Below are 10,115 nucleotides of genomic sequence, written 5' to 3'. Positions count from 1 at the left end.
CTGAAGTGTCCCTTCCCCAACAAATGAAAGTTTATTTTTCATTTGATTGAAAATATATTTTAAGAATTTCAGTGTTTTATAAGTATTTTAAAATTTTAGGAGCGTGTCCATATTCAAAAATCTTATTAGTAATTTTTTCTTTTGAATGATTTGTTTTTTTCCTCCTCCATTGTAAGGAAAAGTTCTCCATGCATCGCATACCAATCACAAAATGTCGTAAGAGCATTAAAAAATATTAATATATAACATATTTTCATTTATGTTTAGGTTACAGGTGTAAAGCTCATAGGGGGGATATTTTTAAAAAAATATACTTTAATGTAAGAAAAAGAAGCTTTAATATAATTTTAGTTTTTTTTCATGATTCTATAAATAATCTTAAGAGTAAATATATATTTAAGTATGAAATTTAAATAATAGAAATATGTGATATGATCTTCTTTTATTTACGTTCACGGTAAAAAAACTCATACGGGAATAGACTTTATACAATATTATTTTCAAATTTATAAATAACTTTAATATAATTTCACTCATTTTTCATAATTATTTACTAATGTTAGATGTGTATGTGAATACAAGTATTTTCTAATTTCTTAAGTGCATTGTTTTCTTTATCAATCTTATGAAAAAATTATGTGCAATGAACGAGTAAAAATGACCCAAATTGATTGACAGTGAATTTGCTAAAGTAAGGTATAGGTACGTGTCTAAAACACCAGAGAAAATTATCCGTGCAGGGTAAAGAGTTTGCATAAAAATAAAGTCTATTCTTATTTCAATTTTTTTCAAATTACAGGGCAGAAAACTCTCATGAGGAAGAACATTTTAGCACGAAAATGCTTTAATGTTAAATTTAATAAGAAAATAAAATTTCATATGATTTAATAACATTTTTCATACTTATTTTGATAATTTCAGGAGTAAATTTATGTAAAAAATATTAGATTTTGTGTCGGCAATATTTCATATACTGTGGTGTGGTGTTGTTTTATTTTTAATTTTTACAAAAATGGTAGAACGAAGAGAAAGTATCAGGCAGGGCGTCTGTGGCATGCTGGGGAGGCCAGTAGAGGCTCACTCCTAGAACGAGTGTTGGGGGATCTCCTCGAGGAGGGTTGCCTACCAACTAGGATTTTACTGATCCTAGGGGGATTAGAACCCTCGATCTTTTGGAGGTGAGAGCTAAATCCGAAACCTAAAGTCAGTTGTGCCAACCCATGTTGGTTATGGTGTGGTTTTATTGAATACTCATATTTTAATTCTATCAAGTTAATTCTCAGCAAAATCGAGTTTTTAGCATGTCAAATTTGTATAAACCTATTTATTAATCCATGTCCCAAACACAAGAGAAAATTTCGTCGTGCAACGCACGGGTAAAATAATAAACAAAGTGGCAAGAGACTTGATTTTATATACACATCAAATTCCTTAATCTAGGGGATTTATGATTTTATAATCAATTTTCATCTAAATTGTGCCAACCCATATTGGTTGTGGTGTTGTTTTATGGAATACTTATATTTGTCACATTTTAATTCCATCAAATTAAAATCTCAGCAAAATTGAGTTTTTAGCATGTTAAATTTGTATAAACCTATTTATTAATCCATGTCCCAAACACTAAGAGAAAATATCGCCGTGCAACGCACGGGTAAAAAACACTAGTTAGAAAGGAAAGCATAAATAAAAGAAGGATATAATGTGGTCAGGTAACCAAAAAAAAAACAAAAACATATATAATGTAATTTGATAGAATCATTGATTTTTTTTTTGATAGGCAGATAGAATCATTGATAATATGCAACTGTGGCCAAAGCCCAACATGGTAATCAGTAAACTTGAGTTGGGCTTTGGTCCGGGCCAGATCTAATGGTGAGTAAGTTTGTGTGAAATCAAACATCCACTTTTGACCAAAAAAATACATCCACTTGTACTATTGACAAAAAAAATGCATCTACTTATACACACTTATCCTAATAAATCTTTACTATCTTGATTCTTGAGTCTTCACAAAAAAATCTGCACACCTACATATCCTGAACAAAGTCACCTCATGCTAGCAGCTGTTATAGAAAGGTATGAGTAAACCAAATCCATATAATTCATTTTTCAATATAAAAGAAAGAAAATTTACATGTAGACACTCAATTTTTTGTGTATTATGTATACCACTAATTTAAGATAGAAAAAGAAAAGAAAAATGAGAAACTGAAATATCTGCCTCATGGTAGGCTGGTAGCTAGCTAGATACTCCAACAACAACAAAATATTACTCAAAACAAGGACTGCAGAGAAGGGGAAGAAAGGGAAAGAAGAAAAAACATGAGTAAGAAAAGCAAGAGAGGAATAAGGTTTAATTTGATTACCTGAAAAATAAAGGAAGAGGGATAAAGAAACTGCAGCTAGCTAGTGTTGTTTGGTTTTGCTTCCATTCTTCTGCAGAAGGAGATAGATCGTATAGTGAAGTCTATATGGTTGGTCAACTAGTCCAAGCGAAACAGGATGAATGAATGTAGTGTAATGTTAACCAACGACTTGTGCTAAGGCTGTTTCTCAAGTCAATCATCAATAATTAAATATTACATAAGAAAACAAAAGAGATAAATAAAAATAGTCATCACTCCTAAAAAGCAACTACCGCACTAAAACGATGAGTTATTTAAGGGCTAAATATGTTTGTAAGATAGAGTAAAATTGAATTTGGTTTGTTCATAAAACTTCCATATCTTTTACTCTCATATCTTAATAGAATATGTGAATTTAGTTCATATATTGTATTTTGTGACAGTTTAAACTATCACTAATATATTTTGTTGGTTTTTAATTATAATAGTTTTAGTTCTTTCTACAACGGAAAAATAAATTTCACTTTTCAGGAACTGATATTTTGACTTTTTCCTCCCCAACTCATATATCTTGCAACTTTTACCACTTGATCTATCATTTAGGAACTAATTATTTTAGCTTAATAGATTGAGGCTAATTTTAGTGTTAATAAATAAATTGTGATGTGAAAATGAAAATATAAAGGAAAAATAAAAGAAAAAAGAAATGAGATTAATTTCTATGCACCGACAGTGTAAAATTTTTTACACCATCATTCAATCACAACCTTTCATTTTATATTTTAGATATTATTAAATTCAAAATTAATTGTGAGCTAACAAAATTGAGGGATGTGATTGAATGATAGTGTAAAACTTATTTACACCGTCGGTGCATAGAAATTAATCTCAAAAGAAATTCCATGTAAGTCTCATATACACACGTGGTCATTCCATGTAAGATCGGTGAAATCATGTTGCAAGGTCACCTGATCATCACCCTTAATATAAACCAAAACTAGAATATTGTTACACAAAAACTAAGGACTACTAAAGCCAAACTTTACTCTAGAATATTGTTACACAAAAACTAAGGACTACTAAAGCCAAACTTTACTCTAATTACAATTGATCATTTTCAAGCTAAACCTTACCTAAGGACCAAAATGTTAAATAACACACAGAATGACATCATGAGGTTCCTTATTACACCAAGACGTGTGAGTCTGTGAGAGAGCGGAAGCACACGTCACACGCACGCACACACACTTAGAGAGAAACCACACGTGAAATATAAAATTTAGTTTTGGTTGTTTCTATATTTGGATTGTTCGTTTCCAATACTCTGCTTTCGTAATACAATCTTGTACAATGTTCTAAGGAAAATAGAATTGCATCACACACCCCTACCTCTACCTATTTCAAAAAGGAAAAAATTGACCAAATTTTCTCATTCAATAATCTGCGACTCGATATACATGTGCTTGTTGCTTAAGCAAAGTAGCAAACCCATCACCAATAGGGAAATTATATAGGAGCAAAGAGAGAGTAATACACAACTAATTCACATCCCTTAGAAAATTTAGTTAAATTGATAAATTATATTAAAGTTTTTCTTAAATTTTATCAACTTTTCAAAATTACTTATAACTTATTTTCTTAATTTCTGTGCATCATATTACTCACACAAAAAAAAAATCTATGCATCATAAATATTTTTAAGAGTGGAAAGAAAAAAGGAAGTTCAATTAGTTTTAATTTAGAATAAGTCTTTTTTATATGCTAATATAAATTTTAATGTATGTTTGTGAACAGTGGTTGAGCCCAAGGCCAGCAAGGCTGGACACTTGCCTAGGCTCCTGGGCAAAAAATAAATATTTACTTTGGGTTGCATGCCCTTTTTTGTAAACTTTTCTGAAGTGGACAAAAAAATTAGAATTACGTGAAGCACTCAAGCACAGAATATAAACAAAAATTCAACAACAACCACAACGCCACGAAACTAATTTCTTCATCAATTTACCTGAAACAAACACCACCACTCCCTGATGTCCCTTCAATTTCCTTGCACCCAAACATGGATTCGAATGAACCAACGTTTTCTCTTCATTTCTGCAAAAAAATTCCATAAAATTCAACTTCAAATTTTTCCTCTTCCAGATTTCGCGGTCACATTAGAGCATCTCCAATGGTAGTATCTAATATAAAATACATACTCATATGAGTATTTATTGCCATTGAAGTACATATTCAATTCCAACATAGCAAAAATGAGTACGTGAGAATAAATATAATACTCTACATTAGACTTGAAAAGTGATCGAGCTTGTATTTATTACAAGCACTTACCATTAATATAATTAGATTATAAATAAATATATATATATATATATATATATATATATATATATATATATATATATTCAACTCAATAGAGACTTTTAAGAGTTGTTGGGTTGAAGTAAAAAGTTAGTAAAATGGTGTAGGTTGTGACATTATGGGAAATTGTAAAAGAAAAGTGTAGATAGTTTTATAATTATGATGGATTTAGATGCTCTTATATATGTCCTGAATCTGGAAATCTAAAATTTAAAATTTCAAAGATCGTTTGAACCTTGCAATTGGGAATCTGAGAAGCGATTAGGTGAATTGCTTTTGCGGTGCTCAGCGCTCCATGAATTTGCTACCATTGTGTGCAGTGCTTCTCTCACGGTAAAACATCATTTTGTTTAATTTGTGCCTACTTTTGATGAGCTGCTGCATCTTGTTTCAATTTTTAGAGGAAAAAAGTGTTTTTTCTTTTCTTTTGGTGAAAAACTGAAACTGGGGTTGCTGATGAAATTGATAGTGATTGGTTGAAAATAAGTTTGATGATCTTTTTTTTTTAGGTTTGTTTTCAATTTTTTGTGTTGAGGAGCTGGTCGTAAGGTTTTAGACTTTAATTTTTAGTGTTGGGAGCATTCGAATCTTATTGCCGCATTTATTATTTTTTTTGCTAATGTGCCGCATTTAATTTTTACTACAAAGAAGTCTCACAAAGGACATTTGCCTCGTGCTAGCACATTGGTATTTTCATAATACTATTGGTTTGTGTCATTTTAATTTACATGATGTGTGTCCGAATATTCAATCATGATTTTCAAATTAGACATTAAACTTGTCAAACTCCATAAAAATCATAGCTCTACCATTGTTTATAAAATGATATAAATATCCTTAATTAAAAATAAAATTTAATAATTAAGTTTTTATGAAAATTATAATCCTAAAAGTATAAATAAGAATATTTGTTACTACTAAATATTAATGTTTATTGACATCTACTACACCTTAAAAGAAAGACAAGAAATCACTATTCATAAGAGAACTTTCAATCTGGGCCGTTTATTTGACTCTCTCTCCATTTTGACTCTTTAATCCTGGCCTTTCATCTGTGAGACTTTTCCCCCTCTATTCTACTCGAGCTTTTCTATTTCACGTCACAGAACGCGTTTATGGTGTATGGAGTGTATGCGATGAAGGAGAGGAGTGTGTCCATGGTTTGATTTCATGGGTAATCGTCATTCTTTCAGGTACGTCCTCTGTTCCCGTGGTTAGGTTTAGCTTTGGTTGCAGGAATGCGAAATGTTAGGTTTTACTGTTGAGCACAATTTTGTGTAAAATTTCGTCACCATGACCTATGTTTCTTCAATCCTTTCTGTGTTAGGTGAAAATCAGAAGGAAGATAATAGATTATTCAGGAAATTGTTCACAATTTGTTGTCAACAGATCATGTGCATCATAACTCATACATGCTTTACTTTGTCAGTTGATTGTTTCAATGTCAGTTCAGTACAACAAGTTTGGTATGCATAGTTGTCAAGCAAGTTTGTTTCTGAAATTCAATTGAATTTAAGTGAATTTATTTAATCTAATTCTCTAAGGTTTCTCATTCTCAGTTTTCTATAAATACTGCTATTGTGTGTCATTTTTTGTGTTCTTGCTCAGAGCATTCTCTTTTGCTATTCTCCTCATTCCTGTAGAGTACAAGAGGGTTGGTAGTGGTGATGTTCCAGCAAGTTTCTTTTTGGCATCCAATTCAATTTAATTTTAATTTATTTAGTTCAATTCAAATGTCCTAGATTTTTCACTTGCAGTTGTCTATAAATACTATCATTTTGTGATCTTCTTGCTGTGCTTGCTCATAACTCTTTTCTTTTGCTATTTCTACATTTCTACATAACTGATAATTTTCTTTTAATTGTGATCGACTCACAGGTTCGTGTTCTTTGATGCCTTTCAAATGGAAGACATCACTATGTCATATGATGAGGGTGGTTCTTTTGATTCTATGGTTGGTTCTTTTGGCTTATATAAAATATTGTTTTTGAGTTTTTAAATTAAACTACTCAATGGATTTACCATATTGTTCTTAGCATTTCCTGTTTGTTCTTCAATGCTTTCTAAGAAAAACCATCTTTGTGCTATGCTATCTACTGATTCCTGGTACATATAGTCACGTGTCAAGGATTTATGAAGGGACACTTAATTGTTTTATGGAATTATTCTCTGTTTTATTGCGGTTTTGAAGATTTGTCAAGAAAAGAGAACTGGAAGGAAAGTTTAAAACTCTACTTCTGTTGGTTTTATGCTCACCGTGATTTAGTTAATGCTCAGCAAGTTCATTTTTGTTTGAATGACTTCGTCACTTCGCAAAGAAAACAAGTTTAGAGAGAAAATCCAGAAACTTCTAATCCAGTTTACCTCCTGAAATGTCTTCTCAATAATAATGATGCCTTGCTGCGGGACTGGAATGAAGCATTCCAAATAAAGCCGTTGTCTGGACATGTTTTCTTCATATCGGTTCGACCACTGATTTAATTATCTTATTGGTGGGGGATAGCAAAATATGTGTTAGCTAAATTTTCAAGATTTGGCAGCTTACTCACTTACTGGATCATACCAACATGCTTTCTTCTTTAGCCAACTTTTTCTTTCTCAGATCTGGTTATCTTTTTCTGGTTTTGGTTTGTTCATTGGATATTTGATTTTTGTTATTTGGTGCTTATAAATTGACCCTCGGTTGTGTTGTTGTTCATCCAGTGGTTAGTTCAGCAGAGAGAACAAATGCGGTTGAGTCTTCTTGTGCAGTTTCTATGTCGTTCTCAGGCGGGTGAGTCTCTTCCTCATTCATCACCACTCTCATATCATGTGAACCACATCCAATCATTCACAGAATCACTCAAAATCTCAACTTTATCTATTATTGTGTTTCATTCTTTCTATTTTTTTAAAAGAAAACTAATGTGCCTTCTTCCTTAATGTTGCTTCCTCCTTCTCTTCTACTGAGGAAAGATTGGTTGACTGTGTCTATTCATGATTGAGTTCTTTAATTATAATGGTAGAACTGCACTAATCAAAGCTATTAGTAAAATGTTAATTTCCTTAATCTTACCTCTTCATGTAAGCCATCATTAGTTATTAAAATTTCTTTATTCTATTTTTGTGCTTTCTTTGGCCAAGCAAAATTATAATGCCAAAACAAATGCTAAAATTGAACTAACCATATATGTGCGCATGAGGCCAAAAACGAGGATTCTGTCCTACACTACATTTGTCCTTCAATTAATGACTACATTGCATAAATAATTTCTAGAGTGTAGTTTACAGTTTACTTATTTCACACAATCTAATGCTGAACAATTATGATTGATCATTTATACTCTTCTAATATTAAGATTGGAGCTGCAATGAATAGGCAAACAATTCTTTTATTGGTTTATCATTATTGAACCTGTTAAAATAGTTGAAAACTTATATTTTCCACATTCCATGTATAAGCAAATTCACTTGGGTTCAATGGTTGTTTTGGGTTGAACCTTCTTTGTTCTGTTATTGATTGTGATTTTAAAATTAAGCAATACCATTTGTATAGGTTGTAAATACATGATCCATGGAGCCTACCATCTCCAATGCACCCTGGCTATCTATTAGCAACCTCTTACTTTTCACATTCCAAGAAGAACATAGTATGGCCAAGCCAAGAACACTTCAGACTAATATGCGTAGGTTTTCTTTAGCATGATTGTTTTGACCTCTCTTCTGCTCATGTTTTCTTTAAGCGACGGTCACTTTTTGATACTTAGTTAAACACTTTTCTCTTTGTTTCTCTATTTAAGAGTGGTTTAGCACATACTGCATAAGTAAATATGTTTAATTTGAATTTGTTTTTGTTAGATCTTATGGATTTTGATCTGCATATTTTTTCCAAAAAACCTGCTATTTCTAAGTTGCAATTTTCAGTATTCACAAGCACATGTTTTCAAATTCACTGTTGACATTCTTCATTTTTAGGCCGGCCCTCATTTCCTTTTAGGCTTGGCTTTTGGGCCTCCACTAGAGTTGTAGAGAGATTCACTTGTGTACCCTAGCCAAAATTTCCCTTCTCCAGCGTGAGGATCTCGCAGCCTGATTCAGCCTGATTGCTGAATGTCATTATTCTGAAGTTTGGTTTGGTTGGATAGTATACCAATCCAATTTAACAGTACATTTTTTTTTTCAGAATTTCTTGATTGTGAGTTTGTTTACTGGTCGGTGAAGGATTAGGTGTTTCCTAATTAATTCAGAGAATAACTTTTTTTTACTATAAACTGAGGTTGTCCAAATTCTCTTGAGTCTAATCACACAAGGTGGATAACAGATTGGAGAAGTGCTAATGAGCATTATGGTAAAAAATTCATTTTTTTATGACAAGTATCTATATATGTAGTTAATGTGTTTGAGTTTCCAAGTAACGAATATGTTAGGTTGTCACTCTTTATTTGTCCTTCAAAAGATAACTGAACCTTGGTACGCACTATGCAGCTAAATATATGGTATCTACCAGCCGCGAGCAACTAGCTGATCAGCCATATGACAAATTCTTCTTTTGCTTCCTGTTTTTGTCATTTGACATGTTATGTTGAATGGACATGTTGGTGAACGTTTACTTTCAGATCCTAATGGTTAGTAATCCAGTTCTCTTATGATCGCCATCAATACACTTTTTATTGTTTGTATTTGAAATTTCTTTAAACATATGAGGGCAAGGTTCAGCGCAATTTTCATGTGACTTTGTGGTCTCAAGTTTGAGGTATATGTGTATTAGCAATTTGCAAAATGTAAAGTAAAAGAGATGTGCAACTTGCATTTTACGTGAACACCACCCACATTTTGTTTAATCATTACCTTTATTACTTTCAGGCTTTAATCAACTTACATTTTTCATGTGATTTTACGAGTTTGTTTTTTTATTCTGGTTTACAGTTTGAACCTGAGACCTCATGTGCTATGGGATTTGGCTTTAGATGTGGGTTTTTGGGTCTTCACCACATGTAAGCCCAAAGGTTGTAGTCTTTCATTAGTTTGGATATGAAGTTTCACCTTTTATTTCCTAGCTATATCCTCTCACTTATGGTCTTTCATTAGTTCCTTTCATATCCTGATGTTATTTTTGTTTGTGCTTCGGAAGCATAGTTAATCTTTTCTTCAATTTTAGGGAATTCTTATCAAATCATGGAGGATTTAAGTTGTGGTTCTCTTGTCAGTAACAAGCTTGAGCAACTGATCATTTTAAGACGCACTGATCTGAGACAGATGAGTCAGGTGAAAAGTCTTGCATCTATTTTCTTTTCTTATATTACTTCATTTCTCTCTTAATTTTGTACTCTTTTCTCTCCCTCTCTTTGTTTAGTTTCTTTAAATCCTTATTTTTCAACACAACAACAACAACACTCATCTTTTCTGCAACACCAAAACGAATCACTTGAA

General features: G+C 31.9%; 1 long non-coding RNA gene across 1 annotated transcript; it reads right to left on the bottom strand.

Annotated features, from left to right (window-relative positions):
* Positions 1-1,740: 1,740 nt before the first annotated feature.
* On the bottom strand, positions 1,741-2,557 carry LOC130723804 (uncharacterized). The gene is made up of 2 exons (XR_009014350.1): positions 2,370-2,557; positions 1,741-2,066 (listed from the first exon to the last, which is right to left on the bottom strand). It is a non-coding gene; the product is annotated as an uncharacterized LOC130723804 (long non-coding RNA).
* Positions 2,558-10,115: the final 7,558 nt, after the last annotated feature.

This window comes from Lotus japonicus, chromosome 6 (genome assembly GCF_012489685.1).
Source record: "Lotus japonicus ecotype B-129 chromosome 6, LjGifu_v1.2".
NCBI lineage: Eukaryota > Viridiplantae > Streptophyta > Magnoliopsida > Fabales > Fabaceae > Lotus > Lotus japonicus.
This window is presented reverse-complemented; position numbering and strand designations above follow the sequence as displayed.